This window comes from Canis aureus, chromosome 20 (assembly GCF_053574225.1).
Source record: "Canis aureus isolate CA01 chromosome 20, VMU_Caureus_v.1.0, whole genome shotgun sequence".
NCBI lineage: Eukaryota > Metazoa > Chordata > Mammalia > Carnivora > Canidae > Canis > Canis aureus.
The window spans coordinates 22,294,626-22,320,306 of NC_135630.1; the positions used below are offsets into that span (position 1 = coordinate 22,294,626).

The 25,681-nt window shown below is 35.9% G+C and overlaps 1 long non-coding RNA gene across 4 annotated transcripts in view; it reads right to left on the bottom strand.

Moving 5' to 3' along the window:
- Window positions 1-24,321, bottom strand: part of LOC144291533 (uncharacterized) — a 35,922-nt gene extending 11,601 nt beyond the window's left edge. For 3 of the 4 annotated variants that reach the window (XR_013358858.1, XR_013358861.1, XR_013358860.1), the window contains exons 1-3: window positions 24,033-24,321; window positions 3,826-3,978; window positions 2,863-2,934 (exon numbers count right to left, since the gene is read on the bottom strand). This is a non-coding gene — a long non-coding RNA (uncharacterized LOC144291533). Of the gene's footprint in view, window positions 1-2,862; window positions 2,935-3,825; window positions 3,979-5,166; window positions 5,778-24,032 lie in introns of those variants that run through there. The other variant, XR_013358859.1, reaches the window with a different exon arrangement.
- Between the last annotated feature and the right edge of the window lie 1,360 nt (window positions 24,322-25,681).

A 25,681-nucleotide genomic window follows, 5' to 3' on the forward strand; every position in this document is an offset into this window, starting at 1 on the left:
TCATACCCGACTACACCTTCTTTATCAAAATTTTACAGGTTGAGCCACTCTGTCTCTACCCTAACATCAATTTGGGCCCGGGTACCAGGCAACTAGGGCAATCCCTACTCCTCAGAGCCTGTTGAGATCATTCAAAACAGCCAATCCTAAACCTGTTTAGCCTGCTTATCCTCCCTTGCCCATGGCCACCCATGAAAACCACAATTAAGGCTTCTGCCCATGCTTTCCCCCCTGCTCCTGTGCCTACTGACTGACTTTCCCCATGTGACATGACATACACCTCCCATTTCTAGGGGTCTGTGAGTATAAAACTGAGAAAAGATAGCAACCATTGCCATGTCTCTGGTCTTACCATACCTGGTTGAAATAAATCCTACGTTTGAGAACGAGATTCCAAAGGTCAAACTTGGGGGACCATAGAGTTTTACTCTGTCTCACAATGTAGCAAATTCCTTTCTCAAGTCCCACTTGAGCCTTTCCAGGTAGTTCCAATGCATCTCAAAACTACTCCCCAAGCGAAAGGGAAAGAATAAGTACAGTTAATTGGGGAACCCTGTCTGCATGAATACTGTTTTGAGTGATGTAGAGCGGTCAACTTTAACCAAAAACAAAACAAAACCCACCCAAAAAAAACAAATAAAAAAAATACTTGTTCTTTAGTTTTCAAGACAAAGCAGATTTTCTCTTTCCCACACATATACACATGGATTTCAGCCCCTTATCTTTCTTGGGGGCTTGTTTGGCTCACAATCCCTCTCATAATTCTCTTTTGCTCAATTGATTAGTCCGTCTTCACACACACACACACACACACACACACACATTATGGATACCAAAATGAAAACAAAATAAAATATCCTTATGTTTGAGTTGTGGGTCCTCTAAAGTGTGGGGCTTGGGGCAGAGTCCCTCTTATCTAGGACTCAGGGAGGTATCAAATCTATTAGATATTGAATCTTATGACAAACCTATACCATTTGAGATGATGTAGTATTGCTAAAATAATGGCACTACACCCAAAACCCAGAAACAGACCTAACCATTTATTTTTTAAAAATGTTATTTGACAGAGAAATAATCAGAAGTGAATAAGAAAACTTCCAATAAATGGTCCTGGGACAATTGCTTATTCTCACAGAAGAAGCCACACACTATCCTAGACCTAAGTTCTACAACTTGGCCAATGTTTCTTCTGCCACATTCCATTGATCAAAGCAAGTCATGAGGCAAACCCAATTCAACACAGTGAAGAAAGAGGTTCTAGGTTTCGAGAGAGGAGCAGCAAAGTCCTATGACAAAGTGGTATAGACAAAGACCTGAATCATTAAGTAGAGAGTTGTCAGATTTAACAAATAAAAATACAGGAAACCCAGTTGAATTTGAAATTCAGAAACAAAAATTTTTATTTAGTATAAATAGGCCCCAAATATTGCATAAAATATACATAAACTAAAAAAAAATTCATTGTTAATCTATTCCAAATTTACCTGTGTGTCCTGTATTTTACCTCGCAGCACTGATTAATGGTCATTATTAAAATGTTTACCATGAACATGGGCTTTTAATTCATATAAAACAGTCATAGCTTAATTTAGAAAAACTCAGTCAATAAATGTTGCTAAAAATATATGTACGAGGAAACATTTTAAAGTGTAGGAGTTTCAAGCTCTTTATAAATACTAATGGCTTACCAGTAAAGAAAGTTATAAGACCAGAAAAATGATTTCTATTTCGCTATTTCCTTATCTTTAGATGCACAATTCCGTCATTCATCAGTTGACTTAATGTATAAGTTAGATTTACCAACTTACATTCATTTTCTTTCTCATATCTGCCCCCACTGCACTGAGAGAATGGAGAACTCTCCATCCAATCATAAAAGTGATGATCCAGTGTTGCAATGGTGAGTAGATATTTCCAAACAGTCTCCCTGTTTTTATCCAAGGACATGACCCTCAGCTCTGCCCTTCCAGGACCTGTTCTGATCTCCTGGTGGGTGGAAAATCACAGTGCTTCTGACCAGAAGAGATCTCCTCAGTGATTCACACAGGAGTCGTTCAGCAGAACACAACAGCTTTCCAGGAATACATGATAGATTTTACAATATTTCTAAAAAACTTTCATCTGGCAAGAAGAGTACTACCTAATATTTACTTGTATCTCTAATTTCTGGACCTCTGACCTCTAGTCATGGTTTTATTGAATTCCTTCAGGGTGAATAACTGTGCACTGGGCTTGGGATACATGAGACCCTTGTCCTTAAGGAATACCACTTAGTAGATGAGAAAAACATCATGAACAGAAATATAAACATATAAAAACAAAAGCATAGAGGTCATTTTTCTAACAGCTGAAGAAAAGGGATGGCTAATATCCAAAAAGCTTTAGTGAAGTAGGAAGATCATGAACTGAGTTTAACGGAGGGAGGGGAGACCTCGAAGGAAGAAGAAAGTTGCGGCAGGGACTACTAGTTGTTCTGCAGGATCCAGGGTCCCCTCCTTTCCCTTAGTTTAGAACCCTCTGAGTTTTGCGGGGTTATGTGGTCATCTGGAATAAAGACTACATTTCCCAGACCCCATTGCAGCTAGGTGTGTGTGGGCCTGTGATCAAGTTTTTAGCGAATAGAACATAAATGAAACCCTTGTGCTCAATTTCCTGAAAATGACCTTGGGGTGACAGTGGTGGGTGCTGCCTTTCTGCAGCCTCCCCTTGCTGGCTGGAAGGCTGACAAGAGCAGCTTCAGGAATGGCCCCCTGGAAACATGAGGTACAATGCCAAAGGTGGTGGAGCAGCAGGACCCACCAAAGAAGCCTCTGCCTCCAACACTACACGGTGCCATACTGCTCACCCCCAACAGCTTACCCACAGATGTTGTTTCCATAATTGAGAAAGGAACATTTCTCCTGTTGAAGCAAGTCCCATCTTGGCAATATTCTACAACATAAAAGAGTAACTACATATAACACACACCTAACTTAATGGCAAATTAACTGGTTAATAGGAAATCAAAACTATGGACACCAGAATACATTTCCAAAAAAGAGTGATCTTATAACACTTCTAGAAGCTTGTTATTCCCCAGGGCCATTCAGACAGGCTTCCAATTGAAGACCAAGGCAATGAGGAAAATATTTGAGGCCAAATCTATATAAGCCTGTCATTGAAGAGATTTATTTTCAAGAAGAGATCATAGGGTCAGAAAAGAAAAATAAGGATCATTTGCATTGAAATAGCTCTAGCCAATTCCTACCAAATCGGGCTGAAAATAAGTGCAAGTTGAACTGCAGTGAAATTAAATATAACTTCTGGCCAATCTCTCTTAGCCTCTAAAGATGGCTGCAATTGGTTTGTACAATAGCCAGCAAAACATCCCGCATAGTACACTGTTTTCTGGAAAATCAGTCTGCACAGTGAAAAGATAATTAACATGGGGTACTTTTTAAAAACCAATTTCCTAGAAATTTACTTGGCTCCCCACTTCAACTAACAATACACAAAATAAACTTGGAAGATTGAGCATTACTTAGCAACTTGAAAAAAATCAGTACTTATCTCAAACACAATTAATTTAATTAGTCATTAATAGAATCTTCCAAATAATTCCAAAAGGCACAGAGCAAATATTACTTACTTATTCTTTTAATTTTTTTTTGATTTCTGACTTTTAAAATTGTATAATTTTGCAACACTGGTATTTTAAACTTCTTAGATGGTATCATATTTTTTTAAGTTCTACCTATATCTTTCCAACAAGAATTTTAGTCAGTTAGAAACTTTATGTTATAATTTTTATATTCAGGAAAGGTAGATAGTTCTGTGGCTCACCTTTTGGAGACCATCCAGGTAAGAGGCCAGTGATTGCTTCTCTGGCAAACCATAGAGCAGAATGGAGTGGATTATGACCTTCAGACTTTCCATGCTTAGTGAGCAAGGTGGACCGCACCAACTCCATTATGACCAGGACAGTGGCCACTCTCACTTAGTTCCATAGAAGCAATGAAAGAAGATGTTGAAAACAGATCCACAGAATAAACTCTATTGTAGGTACATGATTCAAATATCCCCATCTTAATATGAAGTCTTGTATTAAAATCTGTTCAGCCTAACATTTTTTTCAAACGATGATGAGGCAGACCAATAAATTAGATAGACAAATAGAGGACCCTAAAGAAGTTCAGATATTTATATATTGTTATATAGCCTTTTACATACTATTAGCCATGCCGCTATCTGTAATACAGCATCCCTGCTTTTTTACATTTCAACTCATTCAGATCCCTCTTGAATAAAGGTCATCAATGATGGCTTAATCAAGAAATCCACCAGAAGTTTATCAGCCCTTGTTTAACATGACCTTTCTGTAACCTCTGACAATGATGAATATTTTGCACTTCCAGAAAAATCTCTGCTGTCTTGACTTCTGTAGTACTATTTGCTCTTGGTTTACCTGTCATCTCTCTGAGCAATCCTTCTAAGTCTACTTTATTGACAGTAGCTTACATGGTAATGTTCCCTTCCATCTTGATCATGATATTTCCTTGCACAGTACATTCCCATGGTTCATGTACTACCCATCTGTTAAAGAATACCAATCCTATAATGTTATCAATCTCAGAACACTCTCTCAAGATTCATCGCTATAATATATGTTGTATTCTGCATGTTTTTTACTTGAATACCCCAAAGTAACCAAATCTGTTCCAAGGTAGACTTATTTCCTAAGTATCTTCCCTCTCTCACCCCGTCTTCATCCAGCCACAAAATTCTATTTATTTCACAGGCTAAATATCCTTCATATTCACAGTTTTCTCTATATCTCCACTCCCGTTGACTTTAATTCAGCAGTCAGCTGGGCACTGAAAAACTTAAAAGTGGAACAAGCAAAAACCACCTAAATAGCTTTATTGTTTTTAATTTCATCCCATTTTCAGTATACAACAGCTTATGTGATCCTACTAAAATTATATAGCCACATTCCTATTCAAAATCTTACAGTGGCATTCCTTCATCTATAAGATCAACATCCATATCTTTAGCAGAATATAAGAAGCATTCATACTATGTACACTTTTACTTCTAGGCTCACCTACCACTCTCCACACATTCAACCATGCTTCAGCCGCTTTGAACACTTATACTCACTACATGTGCTATGATCTTTCTTACCTTTGCAGTTTTGCTCATGCTGATGCTGCTAACTGGAAAATTCTTCCCTTCTTTTCCTACTTCGAAAGTTATCTTTTAAGATTCACACAAATATCCTTTCTCCTACGGCCCTCTCCTGTGCAGTCTTCTATATCCTCTTTCTTGAGTTCTTCTGCATGTTGTACATGTTTTCATTACAGAAATTTACACAACGGCTTGTAAGCATTTCTTTACATGTACATGTTTCCTTCACGGGGGAAAGGAACCACGTCTTATTCATTTGTCTATGTCCAAAACCAGGCACAGTGCCTGGTGCTCAAAAGATGTTTGTTTTATTAATATTAAGCAGAAAGGAAGTATAACAGATAAAAGACATATGGTCTCTGATTCCAAAGACATACATTAAAAATCTAAACATTTATCATGAAAGAAATATATATGGATTTGCTTTCATTCCACCACAGAGTAGTACTAGTAAAATTTACAAAGAAGCAAATTTTTGTTTAATAAAATAATGCACTCTTTAATTCTTGGAGTTATCCAATAAACAAACAGGAAGACCCAAGGGTTAATGAGCTTTCCTTTACTAGATTCAGGCTGAAACAATATGGCTTGATCAAATAGAATGTGGGCTATATTTAATAATTGTTTTGGATGAGCTTTAAACCTCCACAAATCTGATGTTATTCTGTGAGAAAAAAAAGAGACAGGCTTTGAATAATTTTGAAATAATCTTTTGAGGAAATAAGACTATTTGATATATCTGCCTTAACTTTGTATTTAAACTGCTAATTCTAAAATAAGTTCAGTGTTGATAATGAGAGTTCACTGAAATATTATATCCCACAGTATTCTGGGAATGCATAACTAGAGACATTGTAGTGGAGTTATTTGGGAGGAAAGCAATAAATACTTAACTGATTTAGGGTACTTAGGAAAGATGGACATATGAGTCAGATAAATGGAAGGTCAAATAGCACCTTTTTTTACCAATAAAGATAAACTTTGTTAGCTCCTAAGCCACATTCTTCTGCAGACATAATAAATAACCCCTGCATTAAAAATACCCCCTACCCCCAGACAAAGATGCAAGCTTCCCCTGTTGGACTGCCAGGGAGTAGACAGCAGAGCAGCAGAAATATTGGGAGGACCCAGACAACGTGGAGCCAACTCGGCTTTGTTTCTTCTCTATTTTCAATAATCAATGGAGGGCAGTGAGTGAGGAGGTGGAAAGAAGCTAGAAGTGGATCATTTACAAATTCTTCTGGAAAGCTAAGAGGAATTTTCCTCTTGTTTATGAAGAGAAAAGGAAGAATAGATCAGTTCCAATATACTTGCAAGAGCAATATTTTTCAGTTGCTTCCTACTCTACAATTGGCTCCATGTGTTAGAAAACAATCTTGCTCAATCCCAAAGACTAACCTCTTTCTTTAGAATGACTTGTTTTCCTGTTTACTCATGCACCCATGCATTCAACAAACATTTATTGAATGCCTCTCATGCTTCTGGTTCTTTTGTCCTAACGATCTTTACAAAGAAGACTGTGTGTCATTAAAGAGGTCTAGCTAGAGAAATGGCCTATTAACTAATGATGATGATGATGATGATGATGATGATGATGATGATGATAAGTGATATACAGGAGAATAGAGACAGAAATATTATACTGTGAACCCAAAAGTGAAGGAAGAATTAATTACTGGAAGAAAAGAAAAGGGACATGGTAATGAAAATACCAAAAATGGAGTGGAGTTCTGGTACAAGCTTTGAAAGATAAATAGGTGTTCACTAGCAGAAAATGGGTGGGAACAAAGATATCCTTGGAAAAAGAATGTCCATGGGCAAAGGTACAGATATTTGCATATGCAGAAAGCATTAAACTAAAAGCAAAGTATGGCACAACGTTTGATATATAAAATAAATATATTTGAGATATATATTTTTTTCACATTGAGCTTAAGTTTATTAAAGCAAGGAACTTTTGTATAGTTTAATATAGTCACAAGGATCTAGAGGTGAGACATTGTGAGCTAGTTAATAGTAACCAAATGATTTAGGGATTTATTCATTAACCATTATTAAATACCCTCTGGATCCCTCATCTTTGGTTGATTTCCAACAGTCATATCTCAGAGGTCTTGGCACTGGATGTCTGAATTTAAGAATTTATGTCTATAATATAAAGACCAAAAATATTTTGCTTCTGGGTCATTACAATTTTTAGAATAATAAGCCATTCCCTTGCAGCCTCTCTATTTGGTAGAATGCCATTCAGGAATGTGTTCCCTATCTGAATTCATAGGGGAAATAAAGCAGTACTCTTATTAAGAAAATCCATTTCCTCCAGAAGGATAAAGTATGACAAGGACTGTTTTTCCAACTTAATGTAAATTTCATAACATCAGCAGTGCGCCATACAAACTGCTGAATGGAGAGGCTCTCACACACCATATCCGGAATATATGGGCTCAGGAAAGACAGAGATTATATTTGCTTCAGCACAGGCACGTCCTCCGTACAACTCTTTAATATCTACAATGATGAATCTACTTCTCTCTCTTGAAATCTTAATCTACTAGATGCCTTCTTTCAGAACAGCTAAAATGATGAGATTTTTATTTCTCCTCTCCTTCCTTCCTTCCTTCCTTCCTTCCTTCCTTCCTTCCTTCCTTCCCTCCCTGTCTTTTTCTCTTCACAGATACAGCACCAGTGATTGAAAAGCCTGACCTGCAAATCTGACAATTCGACTTATCTAGGACTATCTCTAAGTACAAGGTCGACATTATCTCAGCCTGCATCCTGTGTAATTATAGTATTTGGCTGGCATTGCTGAACAGGGGCTGAAATCCATCAGGTTCTAGTTAATCTGCCTTGAGTAACCACAGCTGGTTGGCCGGAAGAAAATTATTATGAAATAAAATTGTTGTGTCTTAATAATAAAGATAACTGATACGCAGGGCAGGATGGTCTAAGGTTAACCTTTTCCTTTTCCTATATATGAAGACCGTGCAATGTGAGGGAAGAGGAGTGATTTCTGTAAAGTCTTTTTTATTTTGCATTTTGTGTCTCTTTTCTTTTCACCTTATCTAATTTCCCACCAGTCCTGAATTTTCATTACTCTTAGTGAACCACATATATTAACCCTTTGGATGTTTTCCAAACAGACCAAACTAGAAATTTAATGGGCATGAGATCAGCTTCCTTCTTTTTAATTAGTCTTCAAACTTAATTTTGTCTGGTTTTATTAAGAATCAGTTTATCTTGCTAATGCTGAGGCTAGGAGTTATTCACACTGCAGACAGGATGACAATGAATTTACATGGTGATATTAGATTAGATTAGTGTCCCTAATGATATGTGGCATGGTACAGCTGTATATTCAACACTTAGACAGGCTTATAGAGCCGGGGAAAACTCTCCATCACCATCTATACAACACGAACAGCTCAGCACACTTCCAATTCAATAATTTTGACTCCTTGTAACAATAAAAGATGATCATAAAGTTATTTATCCAGCAGTGGAAAGGCACAGATGGTGGTATGGTGGTTAAGAGCACAGATTCCACAGTTATACCCAGTTCTGCCACCATTAGCTGTGTGACCTTGGGAAAATTACTTAACCTCTCTGTGCTTAAGGTTTCTCAAATTTAAAATGGAAATGATAATATTAATAGCTACGTCATGTGATTATCACAAACATTAAATGAGTTAAGATAATTGAAAGTGCTTAGAACTCTGCCTGCCATTTAATAAGCATGGTAAGTGTTCACTGTTGCTAATACTGAAACAGCTGAAGAAACAGGCCTAGCTGGATCAGGATCCTGTTGTGTAGTCAGTAAGCACAGCTTTCAAGGTCTTTAACTCTAAATTCTTGTGTTTGATACTTGACTTCAGGCTATTAACATTTAACCAAAGGTTCATAAATAAGATGAACTATCGTTAAACCCATCATGTTAATGTGTCTACTTATAAGAAAATAAAATTGCACATAAAAAAAGCATGCCATGGGTTTTGTTTGGCAGGATAGGATGAGAGCAAGAGAGGACATGGGAAGATAATTTGGTAGAGGCCAAGGCGTCTGGACATGGTGACTCTCAGGCTCTTATTCCCCTGCTGTCATGCCCTTACAATACAGGATCAAGATGACTGTGGACATTCCCCCTGCAAAAGAATTCATTTCAGTTTCTGGGTTTCTAAGTTCACTTTGGCATTCATGCCTTGGCTACCACACGGACTCTTCTTTCTTCATAATTACATCTCTAATGTAAATGCATCTAGCAATGATCCTTAATTACATCCTCTTAATTACATATCTACTGCAGATGCATACCAACTCCTCTATGTCAATGTTTAGTCAACTAGTTAATACTAACCTAAACAAATACATAGACACATAAGAAAATCATCAGTGGGGGCTTTGGGATCAAAAGATAGACTGAGAAATATGTATTTTAAATAATTTCTCATAATTTTTTGTGGTCTTTTAAATTTGGGGAATTGCTTTTAATCATGTTACAATACCTCTTTCTCATTTTTACAAATCTTAACTGAATTTCTAAAAGAAAGAAAGGAAAAAGCTTGAAGACAGACTCTAGATGTTCATTGTGTGTGTGTTTATAGATTTCAAGACATCATACATATATTTATGTATTTTTGTTTATCTTGCAATATCTCCCTTTATTTTAGCTGAATATAACATATAAAAGTCAAAACATGCCAAAATGCATAGATCCTCTTTAAATTAAAAAAAAAAATGTAAGCCATCCATCTGAGAGTCATTTTGATGTACTTTAGCATCTAAACTGAATTTCTGCCCAGGTGCTTACTTCCCACCACAGTAAATCTGCACAGCTCTTATTAATGTCAAGGAAACTTACTCAAGCTTCCTAATGGAAAGATAATTTAAGAACAAATATATTTTGAAAAAGAACAACCACTGTCAATTGGAAGAAAAGAAAAACTTTCTTTGTTAACATTTGATGCTAGGCAGGGGAAGCGCCTACATTTTCAGTTGTTGAGAAGAAACTGTTTCTCAAGCATCATCTTTTTAGATGGGCTTTATAATGGGTGATTTTAAGATCTTCTTTTGCTCCCAAAGTGTGCCTCTAGATATGAGACCATATGGAATTAAATCATTTTAGTAAGATATTCAGCAGTCTATCTCTTTTAAATATATCATTATGAAAATTGAATTTTCATAAGATCTCACTTTCTGGGGTTCTTATTTTTTTTAAAGCAGTGGTCTTTTTTTTTTATTCGTTAATAATATTCAGTGCATCTTGTGTTTCCATTCCTATAGTGAGCTTCCTAACATCTGTTTTCCATTTTTCTTTAATTTCCACTCATGACCTTTGGCCTATTCTCTGTGTTTGGAAAAAAACAGGAATTAAAGTTGACATTATCTCTATGCCTTCTCCAAACTGTATAAATTCACATTCTCAGCCTGCCTTCTATCTAAGTGCAGGCTTTCCGACCACAAAAGCAATTTGTCTACCTATTGTCTGGGAGGATGTTTCATAATGTTCAAAACAGAAACTGACAAGCCCAGAGTTGGGTTCTGGGGGGTTGCCGAGGCTTCAGAGAACCAGAATATTTGTTCTAGATCTGTGACCACTGTCAGAAAATTGCTCTGGCCTAGTTTACTGTTCTAGAAAATCCCCAAAGCATGATAAAATGTGAACTTTTTATAATTATAACACTGTCTCTTGCATGAGACTGAAGAATGTGATACTAATATAGTATGAGAATTATGTTGTACACACTTAAAAACATTAGGCAAATGAGTAGGTGCTCAATGGTAATGCTTAAGAAGCTAAGTTATTCACCAAAAGCAATGATGAATTAAGCGAAGAAGAATATTATACTAATGCAGATTATACATTGGAATGTTGAAAGCCTGAGCAATATAGAACCCACAGACAACAAATAGTCTGGATCAGTGGGTGAATAGGTGATGGATTATCCGGGGAATCTGACATTTTTTAAATGATGCTAAGTGTAGTGCAATACACATTTTTATCCTTCTTTTTTTTAATTGAATTAAAATTTACATGCAAAAAAAGTACATAGATCTTTCATATATAACTTGGTGGATTTTTTCATATGTCTATATTTGTGTTCTATGCCCTCTTAAGCAGAATAGGCTTAAAGATTAAGTTTTCTTACTATTCCAGGCTCAGAAATGATTGTGCTAAAATATTGTAATGCCCTCAAGGTCTAATGATGTGACTAGACGTCTTTGTCCTGACATTAAAAGATGGTTGTGCTTGGGGCGCCTAGGTGGCTCAGTCAATTAAGATCTGACTCTTGATTTTTGGTTCAGGCCATGATCTCAGGGTCATGAAATAATACAGCCTTGCATTAGGCTCTGTGTTTGGCAGGGAGTTTACTGGACATTCCCCCCCTCTTCCTTTGCCCCTTCCCTGGTTTGTGCTCTCTCTCTCTCTCTCTCTCTGTCTCTAAAATAAATAAATAAATCTTTAAAAAAATTTTTTAAAAATGGTTGTCCTTTATCATATTTTGGTTCTTTTTGTTTTCTATAGATTTTCTGTCTCTTTTTTTGTTTTAACTTGATTATCTTTATATGCCTGAGTCAAACATTGGGTCCAATAAAATGTTCAACAAATGTTGACAGTAATGAATTGGATATCCGATGTCCATGCTTGTGGGGATTACATGTGTGGTGAAAGTGAATAATACTGAGTATTTTTGTCTTAAGAAACAAATATTAGTAATGTTAATGAGTTTTTGGAGATTGTGAAATATCTTACTTATCCAAACTGGGGTAAAGCTTGCCACATTAATATTTCATTAGTTCTATTGACTCTAGAGCTACCTGTGCTAGTGACTGAGAACCTAAGTTACAACAATGTTAGAAGGACCTAGCAGGGCATCCCCAATGGCTTAGCCGTTTAGCGCTGCCTTCAGCCTGGGGAGTGATCCTGGAGACCCAGGATGGAGTCCCATGTCGGGCTCCCTGCATGGAGCCTGCTACTCCCTCTGCCTGTGTCTCTGCCTCTCTCTCTCTCTCTCTCTCATGAATAAATAAATAAAATCTAAAAATAATAATAACAATAATAATAATTAATAATAATAATAATAATAAAGAAGGACCTAGCAGAGAAAGAAGGATGATTGGCTGACAATGGCTCCAGTCACATTACAAAATGAGACAAATCCTGTGAAAGACTATTCAACAAGCAGCCTGCTTCAGTAGTATAGGGATTACATACAGACTTCATTTTATGTGTTGGAAATTTCAAAGGCATTTAGCTTTACTATGTTCAGAACTGGCAAAGATTATGCTACACAATCTTCAAGAGTTTCTTTGATTTTTACAACACTTATACTCCATTAGGAAGGATTGGAAGGAATGCACCACAATCGTAAGGAAGGTCTGTTACAAAAAACATGAAGTTCCAAAACTCTAATTTGTCACTCCAAGGGGCCTGTGTCAACCTCCTCTTCACTTCAGTGTGTGGCTCACGTGAATATTATAGAGACAGAAAAGTGGTGAAGATCCCTTGAACTTTGGTTTCCAATTTGGTGAAGATATCCAACAGAGGATTTATAAGAAGTCCAAGAAAAGCATAATTCCCTGAGAAGCAGAAACCACAGATAATTAGATCAATAATTGTTACCCAAAACTCACTACAGAGAGAGAATTATGCTATTAACCCAGATGGAGGACTTCAGGCTGCCAAACATGCTCCACACTCACCCCAGCCTTGCCTCAACCTACAAGGCCACTTAACTAGAAACAGAACTAAGAAAAATCTCAACTTTTCTACTCCTTTCAGCATTACCAACTAGTTTTAAAAGTTTTCTTTAAAGAATGAATATTCTATTTATTGACATAAAATGCTTTTTATACAGATTCGGTTGCATATTTCATCGTTAAACAATACACTACCCTTAGAGGGGCGCTGTCTCAAAAAGGATAGAAAACTAAATTTTCTGTGAAGAAAAAAGTAAGTCTAAAACAAAGACAAACCTTACCATTTCTCTTACTTTCATAATGTAGGATTATTTTTAATAAATTACCTACTTATAATGTTGACTGGGTCTCTGGATCTTTTTCTCCAAATGTCCCCTTACACAATTCTTTGAACTCACAGTTAAAAAACAACAACAACAAAAAATATCGATGCTTTTGTATCCTTTTAGAACAATAAGAAAGTAACCAAAATGTTTTCCATGAGGTAGAGAAGTATATAAATACATTAGAAATCTTAATAAAGGCTAGCTATTTCTATCCACCATCATGCTTGAAAACTAGGAATTTATTTTTGGTTGATTTTATATTTTTTCTCTGTTGTGTCATAAGAGTGATCATCAAAGTAACAAAAGAGGATTTTTTTCTTTGACACCAGACCATGAAATATAAGACATAAATCTGGCTAACCATTTGTACAAATTTTTATTTAAATGTGATTAAATCCATTTTAGCATTCTGAATATATGACCTTTCACTCTTCCAAGTTTCTTAGTTTCTTTTTGAATATGTCTTATTCTCCATGACAAAGTTTGTGCATCAGATGTTTATTCCCATTTTCTTAAAAAAAAAAAAATTAGTCTTGGCATAGTACAGGCATACTTTTGATGTTTGTTTCCTTCTCTTCCTTAAAAGAAAGGTCCAAAAACAATTCCAAAATAGCCAGTGATCTCTTGATTCTCTGAGTACTTATTATTTAAATTCAATTTGCCAGCATATAGTATAACACCCAAAGCTCATCTCATGTTAAGGCACTTTCTTAAATGGATAGTCCAATTGTAACTTCTATTTGCATTAGGGGCCAGTTTCCACACCTCCCCAGACTGGACCACTCTCATCTGCACCTCTTGCCTCTGCCACTTGCCCGGCTTCCCCACGTTGAAAGCCTGGACACCTTGTCTCAACATCATTTCATCTTCCAGTAGCATGGCCTCCTGTGCACCCGGGCAGTTGGAATCAAACAATCACCAGAACCTAACTCCTACCCAGTGGGGCTTATGGTGACCCTGACTGATTAGGGAGCTGTATTGGAAGGCAAGAGAACAGAACCTGGAAGTGCAAGAAATTCAAGAGAAAGAAGGAGAGGGTGGGTGGGGAAAGGAAAGAAGAGCTGGCAAATAAATTCTTTCAGTTTCACCTTCTTCCACAACTATTCTGTTGCACAACACCCCATATTGCTTCTCCAGAGCTTCCTTGTTTATGCAGTTTTTTTCTTGTGAAGCTCTGAGCAGCATAGTAACGTGACATTTGCTTTACTTTCCTTCCTTCTCCGACTCAACAACCATTTTTCTCTCTTTACTTCCCTCGGAATTATATTCCCCCAAGAAAACATTAGCACACGAGTTTCACCACGGGCTTTCTTTTCTGGGGAACTAGGGCTTAGAAGCCATTTTTACTATATTATATCTGGATATGTCTGAATAAGGATTCAGAGGTATTATCCTTCACAGCATCTGGCATCATAAGAAAATACCTAGCAGATGCTAAATAAATACTTACATTTCTACTGAAAGATCAGTGAATTTAAAAAAACTTAGAAAGTAATATGTCTAAATATCTAATGGATACTTCAAAACAGAGCCTTGTCTTTTGTCATTTATTTTTATAAAAGTCTAAATATTTGCATTAAAGCATTATTTAGCAGGCAATCCCCATAAGACAGATTATATTTAAAAGCTATTTTGACCTATTTTCAGAGTGAGAGAAATAATATTTGTAGTTTCAAAGCAGAAACATCTATTTTTATCATCTCCATTCTTAACCCTTGGCTGCTTCTAAATTTTCCATGCTGCTGCCCCCCAACTAGGAAAATGTTGAACTAGAATTAAATGATTACAAGGCATTTGTGAATCTACATAAAGTATCTTTTTATAGTTTTTTTTTTTTTTCAGTGGGGGCTGAATCGTCAACATCTGTCCTCATAGATGCCAAAATACAAATTCCTTCACTGCATGCTACTTTTCATTTCACTCACGTGACTTATGCTAGTTCTCAAAAAAAATAGATATTGACAAAGTTCTTTTTTATCCAAATATTTTTACTTAAATATGTCTTTAACCCTGGTTTTTATTTTATTCTTTCAAAGATGGAAACTGAGATTCAAGCTTGCTCAAGGCTGCATAGCATAGAGTGGCAATATTAGAACATAAAGATTTTAAATTCTAAAAGTTGCCTTTTTGTCAGGCCAGATAGGAACCCATATAGATATTTGGTAGCTCCTTCAGAAATAACTGTTTCAGGTGTAGTTCTGACCAATCATCTCTTCTCTGCAGACAGTAGATTCCAGTTGTCTCTACAGAGTCAAGATAGTGTCAGATCCTTGCATTTTAAAGACACCATAAGATTTACTCAACCTATGAGGAAGAAACAGGAGTCCAGAATTATCTGCTTTGCTATTACTATGAATCTCCTAGGAGATTTCCCATAAGGCTAATAATAGACATAATGGACAGTTAAAATAGAGGACCTCATATTTCATGTGTAGTGCAAGCACAACTGGTAAATTGAGATAGCACATCATTGAATTGATACTAATAATGCCATATACAAATTCACTAAAACCTTAGATGGAAATTCATTTTCACATAACCCCACATCTGTGCTACTTTAGTGGTAATTCTAATGCATTATGTTGTTAATGATTTCTCTACCAACTCACTCTCTTCACATGCCTAAAAGACTTTAGAGCACACATCAAGGGCATGATGACTGAAAATGGGGCGGGGGGGCGGGCAGAATCTTATTACAGAAGCCTTAAATGCTGATGTCAATTTAATCATTTAATTCAGTATAATGTAAAGAGTCATTGAAGATAATTTTTGGAACAGGAGAAAAAGAATCTTGAAGTTTCACTCAGGAAGAGTGAAGAGTTTGGTGTTGTGGGTGTTAGAAAGAGTAGGAATCAGGAGATGATTTGAGATATTACTGAATTGGTCCATTCAACATGGACTAGACACATGGAACAGATGCAAGGGACAGCAGAGTACAGAAGCTCTGGGATTGTTCTTCTCTTTTCCCATTCTCTACATCTAGAACTCCAACTGGCTCCCACTGCCCCCACATTGTTCCAAACTAAGGTGAGAGGAGGGAACCATGCAAACTGCTGGCGATTGTCCTCAGTCTTCCCAAGGTAAGAACCACATGTGGGGTTCCTTATGTGGAGTTTCTCTCAAACCAGTTTGAGCAACAGTTGCTCTAGGCAAGATAAAGCATTCTGATTTTCTTTAAATGAAAGAGCTAGCTGTAAATTCTGGATTTTAGAATTCTAAATTTGACCCTTAACACTAAGGCTCTCATATTCAAAAAACAAAAAATTATAAATAGTCTCTAACTATTTATAGTTACATAATAGTGATGTAGAGATATCTGCCCTGGATTTGATTCTGGGTGTTGTTTATTTGGAGTGGGGCTGTACACATTATGCACACTGCATCTGCATGTGCATGAGTTAAAATTCAAACTCTTCTTTCTTATTTCCTATACCATTTCTTAACAAAAAGTTCTTAAATGGCATTTTTAAGTAATTTTCAGATTTTATGTTATTACCATTATTAAATAAGCTTATTATGACTTTTCATCATCTTTTGTAATTCCCAGTAGCAATACAGTTTCCACTACAATAATCTTTCCCCGCTGCTGCTTAAATCTTGATTTATTTAATAGATGCTGGCAACATCAAAGTGTAACTAATGGACTATAAGACAATTTTAACACCTTCATGGGCTAATTACTAAAATGGCCTTTATTTAATTCTCCAAGAACTGATCTCTGAGAAAATAACAACCTGGTGACAACATGAACTGAAAATTCAATGCTAAGCCTCATTGTAACAGACTAGCAAGTAGTGGTCACTTGGCTGATCCTAGTAAATCTGAATCAAATTAATACTTATCCAGTTCAATTATTATAACATTTGTTTAAAAAGTGCTTTCTTACTATGAACTTGAATAGTTTAACTGAATTTTTACAACCATTGATCAATTCCTTAAGAAAACTACTTGGTAGAGACAGACTTTTAGGGGAAAAAATGGCATATTTAATAATTCCTATATAATTAGAGAGAGCGTAATATTCTGTTAACTTCTGTATCGGGATATAAAACCTTGTTGAGGTAGGTAAGTAGTAATAAAGCCTTCTCATTCTTCACATACAAATTGAGAAGAAAAATAACTTCTAAATGCAAATATGGACTTAATAAACTAAATTCAACGAGCACAATGTGATTCCTATCCTTCAGAAATAGGTTGTACTCCCACTAGTCAATGATTACTAAAACAAGAAACCTGGTTTCACTTGTATTACCACAAATATTTTGATTCAAAAGAACCCTAATTTTCTTTTTTAAAAAACTGAAGTTTAAAAAAAACCCTGAAGTATAGCTAACATACAATGTTACATCAGTTTCAAGCATACAACATAGTGATTCAACAACTCTATATGTTATGCTATACTGAGCACAAGTGTAGCTACCCTTTGTCACCATAAATGCTATTATAATACCATTGCCATATTCCCTTTGCTGTACCTTTCATCCCTATGACTTATTCATTTAATAACTGCAAGCCTTTGTCTCCCACTCCCCTTTCCCTCATTTTCCCCAGTCCACTTTCCCCAACACCTCTGGCAACCACCACTTTATTCTCTTGTATTCAGGGATCTGTTTCTGCTTTTTTGTTTGTTTGTTCATTTGTTTTGCTTTTTAGATTCCACATATAAGAAAAGTCCTATGGTATTTGTCTTTTTCTGAGTTATTTCACTTAACCTAAAAATTTCTCTGACTTATTTCACTTAGCCCTCTAAATCCACCCATGTTGTTGAAAATGGCAAGATCTCATTCTTGCTGAGTAACATTCCGTGGTATGTATAAGTGTATGTGTGTACATCTTCTTTATGTATTCATCTATCAATGAACACTTTGGGTCCTTCCATAGCTGATTTTCCATTTCGGGAAAAACTTCATCTTTCAGACCATCTCCAAGCACCATAAACAACTTTAAAGTGAAGAAAAGTGAAGACAAACCCAATCACTTTGTTTGTGAGAACACAAAGTAGTCTAGTCTCTAATTTTGAATTCAAAATTTTATCAAAAGCCATATTTTTCTCAACTAGTTAAGAAGACAATAACCTCCTTGATCTGCAATTACTTTGAAAACATAGTATGTTGTTTGTTTGTTGTTTTTTAATATTTAAAACTTGAGACAAAATCACGTAAAGTTTTTAAATTGCTTTTACTTCTCTTACAATTGCCATAATACATGATCCCTCAAGTGTACATTAGATACATAACAAATATTTACAGATGTAATTTGTCCTTGTACTCAAAGCCCTCACCAATGTATTGGTATAACTGAATAGTTTACTTCACTTTCAGACTGTAAACAGAGAATTTACAAATTCTCAACTGGAAAAATCTGCATATCTATTTGAAGATTGTTTAGCCTGATTCTCTAAGACAATCACCTCAGGTCCACTGGAAATGTGAGACAAAAGTGAGACTCATCAAAGCAGCAAGTCATTCTTGACTATATTCAACAATATGGACAAAACTAAATACATTGAACTCACTCACACCTGTGGAGGACTGAATTTTGTGGGTTTCTTAATATGTGTTTGCAGCATTGTTTCGAAGTATTCAATTCAGCTATAAAAGTCAGGAAGAGGTGGAATGGACAAAATTGGTAAGAAATGTCTGTAAGTCAGTCAGTAAAGCAAATTAAAGGTGGATTGAATAAATGGAATATATGGTGTTTAAAATAGATAAAAACAATGAAACAAATGAGTTCTATTTTTAGATAGAAAGGGATGGACAAATCAAGAAAACCTTAAGTATTCATAAGTCATGGCTCATGCCACCTTAAATTGACAGCTATGATACCTTGGCTACAGCCACAAATTCATTCCCCAGTTGTTCCCTGGTTGCAGAAAGCAAATAAAAGCTATAGCTGCTCAGTGACATACAACTGGGGTCAGGTACCAGCCAGCACCCTTCGTCTTGCATGTCTCTGGTAGAAAAGTGGGCATTGGTTTATGGCAATTTTCACCGGCCTGGCCCCTTTGCTTCACTTCCTGTATTGGTTTCCAATAGCCGTAACAAATTGCCACAAATTTAGTGGCTTAAAACAACACAAATTTATTATTTTACAGTACTGTGGGCTAGAAGTCTGGCATGAATTTCACTGGGGAAAAATCAAGGTGTCCGAGTGGCTGCATTCGTTTCTGAAGGCTCCAGAAGAGAATCCATTTGCATGCCTTTTCTAGCTTTTTCAGGGCACTTGCATTCTCTAGCTAGTGGTTCCTCTCTTCATCTTCAGAGTCAGCAACAAATATCACATCTTTCTGTCCCTAACTTCATCCTGACATCTGCCCCTGACTGTAGCCAGGAAATGTTCTCCAATATTAAAGCGTGCGTGTGATTAGATTAGGTTCATCTAGATAATCCAGAATAATCTCCCCACCTCAAGGCCCTTGACACAATCACATCTGCAAAATCTCTTTTGCCAAGCAACACAACATATTTACAGTTTCCGGGGATTAGAGCATGAACATCTTAGGGAGGCTCTTACACCTGGTTCTCGTAACCACACTATTAGCAGGGAAGGCCAGAGCATGTGAACATGGTGTAACCCAGGACTTGGGTGGTATGGGCCTTCCATCTGCTTGCTTCCTATCATAATTATGTCAATCTATTCAGTCCCCTTTCCTTTGCTGTTGCTATATACTTGAAATTTATTTAATAAACTTCGTGATTCAAACACCTTCATTTAGTCTACCTTCATTTCATGAGCTCTGAAATGATCTGTCTGGGGCTGAACTTAGGGGCTACCACCGAATCAAGATAATTCCCCAAACAACAGGATTTTAGTCCTTGCTGGTCCCCAGATGAAGCTTTCCAAACCCCACCGTTTCATGTATGTAGTATAACCGGGATTGATCCCAAATGAGGAAATAAATTACTGGTCATCTATCCTTCCTGGAATAAAACAAGTCTATTTCTGGAAGAATAAAAGATCAAATCAATCAAAAAGAAACTTAGAAAGAGGAGCAGGAAGGAGTTATAAAAAGGGAAACATTTTAATTCAGTAGAACCTGGAAACCAGAAGCGGCATACTGCTTGGATTGCCAGGAATGATAACTTTAATTTACGCCTGGAGTAGAAACTGAAGTTCAAAGAGGGAGGTAGTTAGTGGTAGACAAGAAAGGCCAGCCTCAAAGCAGGAATAGCTTAGAACTAGAAAAAGAATTCTGACTTTTTAGTAGTACAGGCCAAAAAAACCTGATTTAGGCATATGCTAGGCCTGAATGATGAGACAAAGGTATTTGTCTTCCAAGTTTTTAGTCTTATTTTTTTAAACTGGACCCCATATCTATTTTTGGCACCCATTACTTGCCTATCTACATGAGTTCAACAAACATTTCCTTGGCATCCATTATATGCAAAGCATTGTGCTCGGTTGCTTCAGCCAGGCTTAAACTAACAATTGCAGCGCTGAAAGCCTTCCATGATACAGCTCCTGGCAACCCCTCCACCTTGTCACATCAGCCTCTCCCTTCCTCAACCACAATGTCTCCCTTCTGCTGTTCAAATGCCCCAAGTTATTTCCACTCACAAAGTCTTTACTGTTGCTTCTTCCAGAACACCCTTTTCAGATTTAGCCACTCCCCAGGTTAGGTATCTGCTCAGAGATCACCTCAAGACATCTTCTCTGGTCACTTCATCTGGCCAATCATCACCCACTCTCATCCCAGAAACACTCTGTGGCATCACTTCTTCCTTAGTACCTATCACAATCTGCAATTGCCTTGTTTGTTTACTTGGTATTTTGAAATATGTCTGTTTCTATTTAATAGAATGTAAACTCCACAAGACTGGAATTTTGCCTGTGTTCTCACTGCTGTGTCACCAGCATGTAGCCCTCTATGTTTTGTATATTTTACATAAAATTTGAATGACTAAACCAATGGATAAATGAATGAGCATAAAAGTAAATTAGATTATATATTCTGATTCCATGGTAGAATTTATAATTCTACTTACTTATGAAATATATACAAAATAAAATTTTTCATTTTTAATAGTAAATGTTCATGGTTCCCAAACTGTGTGCCAAAGCATACCAGGGAACCTCACTTAACACATAAAGGTGCTACTGGATATTTTAAATGTTTGAGGAAATTATAGCACTGTTTGGCATGGGTTAGACACCAGGAGAACTGTTAGATCAACGTTTTTTCCTGTTTCAATGTTAGATCACACTATATTTTAAGACAATGGCCTATCTTTGTGAAACTGGGTTATCTGTGGTCACTGTGATGTAAAGCAAGTATCATGCAAAAATTAATGTGGAACTAAGAAAGAAGTTGGCAATATCCAATCCAATTCCTAGATTTGAGAAACAGTATGGTGCTCACAAGGGAAGTAATTCCAGTTATTAAAATTGAAACTTTCTAGTAGCCATAAGTAAAAAGAAGCAGGTGAAATTCATTTTAGTTATGGTTTATTTAACCAGTATGTCCAAAGTATTATTTTTTTGCACATGTAATCAATATAAAAATATTAAGATAATATTTTAAATTCTTTTCTGCATCCCAAGTCTTTGATTCAGGCCAGCCATGCTTCAGGTGCCAAATGGCCACATATATATATATATATATATGGCCAGTGCTGGTCGACAGCCATAAAATATTCAAGCAGGAGGCCTGTTCCATCACAAAATTCTTATCTGCTATTTTTTTAATCTAAAGAAGAAAAAGTTTAGCCAGATCCTATGTCAAGTAACTAGTAATTGAACATAACTTAAAAGGGAAGCTAAGAAGATAAAATATTGTTTTCATTTATTACAAAATAACAGTCTGTCAATGTTTCATACTTATTCATCTGATGTAATGCCATTCTTTTAATGAGATAATTTGTTTAAACCATTAACACAGTACCTGGCATGAAGTAAATTCTGGATAAGTATTCTGGATAAATAATGAGTATCATCATTAACACCAATGAGGACATACCAGCTTATCAATATCTATGAATGTGACGAAGAAGAAAGAAAGCAGAGGAAGACACAGTACCCATCAATTACCGTTTAGACTCTTTCTAGTAGACACTGGCCAAACAATTACATCAGAATAAATTTGTAAGTTCAATATAGAAAGTGGCTGGTAAATTAAGCATTTCTTAAGCATTTAAAACCTTTCAAGTTTCTGAACTTATTACATTATTTAGTTCTAAGTGTCTCAAATGCAAGTCTAAAATATATCTCTATGGTTTTGATCAAGACTAATCAGCATTTCAACCAAGAATTTTTAGGAGTTTGCTATTATTCATACATCTCTCATTTTTGTTCAGTTTAGGGGAAAAAAATCTGTGCTAATGTTTTATTTCTACATTCTCTATTAGTAGAAATTCTGTTACCCTGTCCATGTTCCTCCCCACTTAGGCAGGAATTTGGCAAATGTGACCATCCTTACCCTGGTTTAAAGCAGAGTTAAGCATTCCCTTCAAGCATGAATTAATGCTAACCTTTGTAAGGATGTATTTAACCTCTTAAAAATCCTGCTAGTTTCTGAAATATTCATTGTACTGAAATCAATAAATCACTGAAATCCCCACTGGGAGAGAAACTTCCTGAGGTCTCAAAGGCCAAGCCAGAGTGGAACCAGTAAACATCAGTTTCTCACAGACATGCAATTAGAACATCTGTTTGTGTCTTCTATGCCTATTAAGATGTTTACTCTGTTAATTGTAGGCATAACATGGGTATCCATCACTATTTCTGTTTTCACTCCCACTATAGGAATTCAATAACAGAGCTTTAACCAGGGCCAGCTACCTTGCTGGTCAATTAGCAACTTGTCTTTTGAAAGAGAGTATAAGAAATGAACATTTTCAGAAGCAAATAATGAGTGATGAAAGACAATCACGAGAAAAAAAATTGTGAAAGTTTTAGCATAGACAAACGTATTTCACCAGTGGATGTTTAAGTGGTTCCGAAGTTTTCACATTTGGGTTGATTACATCAAAAAGAGCCACCTCCGGGACCCAGGGATAGATTTTGAACCTCTATAAGCATTTTTAAATGCTAAATTCATTAGCCTTTCCAGCTGTGCTATTGATTTTCCAGTTTAGATTTTCTGCATAAATAGGCAGTAATCTTCTGCTGTTTCTTCAGTCTCAGAGTATTGGGAGAAATAGAGAAAATATATACCAAAAGAAGTTACTAAAAGTTATTAATTTTTAGTAAATTATCTATGTTATACAATTATACTAGAAAAATATAGCAATCATGAATTTTATAAAATAATGCCATCTGAAAATTTTGAAGTATTGGTGAAATTGAGTTATATGGTTCACAGACAATGTTTTAATAGTATCATAACTCTTAAGGGATATTTGGCACATGAAAATTTGGGTTTCAGTCGTCTGTAATATTGCTTAGATGCATAAAATAGTTCAGCAGCATTTTATGTAATTTTTTCTTTGTATTTACCCAGTAACTTTAACTTGCTCCCATTCACAAAAATGCTTATATAATAGTAAATAAACATCTCTGTAAAATCTTTAAAACATAGTTGCTATTGAATTTACATAATGTCTTTTAAAAAACAAAAAAAATAATTTACATAGTGTCTCTCTGTCAAATAATCATTCTCATATTCTAATGAGGAATAAAAGTGTAACATTAATTTCATCATCTCCATTAATTATTTCTGGTAATTCTAAATACTGACAAGTGTCATGAATAATAAAAATAAAGTAGAAACCAAGAAATTGGGGATATTTAGTGAATAACTTGCTCACCGTGTCCAACACTGTCCCTGACATATACCAGGTGGTTAAGGAGGGTATTTCTATGCCACTCATAAAAAAAGGAAATTAAAAAGAACCTAATACTCACCTGAAATTGAATTCAAGGTGGACTTCACATCCTCTATTTAAGTTTGAAATCTCTGAACTTCCTCAAAGGTAAGTACAACCAAAGTAAAAACTCATTTGCTGAGCATTCTGCCTAAAAGGATGTTTTTCAAACATCTGGAAACACTCTTTTGCCTCTCCTCTAAAACCTTAAGAACGACACATTGCTGAAGCTTGAGGAAGAAGTTTTATTTCAGTGACTGTGGAACAGATATTCTCCATGTTGGAACTATATCGATGCAGGGCTTTTCCAGTTCAGAGAATGACCTGGGTTCATGGCTAAGAGGTGCATTTTAATTAGGTTCGTGAAACTCCCCCTTAGCACACCTACTTAGCTGTCACCATCAGTTCTGTCACCAGCTTCCACAGAGCTTCATAGGCACGTTATTTACCCATTGTCCCTGAACTCAGGTGGCCTCAGTACCTGTAAGACTCGCATTAATCTTTTGTCCTTATTAATAGACATATTCTGTTTCTAAGTTACCCCGGATGGTACCTTCAGCAGGGGATTGGACCCATTCTAGAATGATTTCTACATTCCTCTGTTGTCTTTATCTTAATCACAGATGAGCATGAAAGAAAACCGTTTGTATATATTGGTTTTGGTCATATTATGGCATTTAGCAATTATGAAAACAGAAAAGGAATACTTACAGCCTATGATTTCAATACTCATAGTCTTAGCTACTATGCCATTCAGCCTCTTCATCATACAAAATTCAGCACCTAATTTAAATATCCACTAAGGAGCATTTTGGGGGGGAGTATGAACAGAAAAAAAAGTGAGATTTTTCTAAACAAGAGATTTGTCACAAGAATATTGTGAAAAAAACTTCCACAGAGATTCCTGTGGTTTTTCAAAACCTGGCATGTGAACTTCAGGAAAAATATATTCAATGTTTATAATAAAGTATTTAAGTTGGTTTTGTGTTAAAAATTAATATGCACATATTTATATGTTTCTGAGATATAAATCAAACTTACTGGAGTAGACTTTCTTGATGCAAATCTACAAGTAAAGCTACATGCCTCAGAGAACACACTAGACTATACAGCTGTGCAACTGAATTATGCATTATATAGCCAGGTCAATTTATCATGAAAATTGACCAGATTTCCTGCAGGCTAATCCAGTATGGTTTTGATAACTAAAATAAAAGATAAAACATGTCATAATTCACATTATTGTGACCTAGGCTTAACTAAAACTCAGCAATTTTGGAAGCATTAATTTATGTAATGATCATTACAACAAAGTTGAGTGCCAAGGTAATAATTTATTAACTGATTCACAAAATCTCTCAAACTGCCTCTAACATATATGGGATTAAGGTCTAAGAACTTTCCCAAAGACAACAACCACAATAAAAAGTAGGAGTGGGAAGAAGGACAGTATTGTTTATTTTTTAAACCTTGTGCTTCTTACAAAACAGGCAGCTAGACCAAATTTCCTTAATACAGAATAACAAAATGTCAGGATTGAAAGGAAAAAAAACTATATCTAGTCAGGGTCATAACTAAAAACAACAACAACAACAACAACAATATGGGCTTTGAAGGTTATTGTATAAATCTAATGATTATCCACAAGGAGAAGCTCAAATCAAAATGTGGACTTGTAGGTCAAATTTT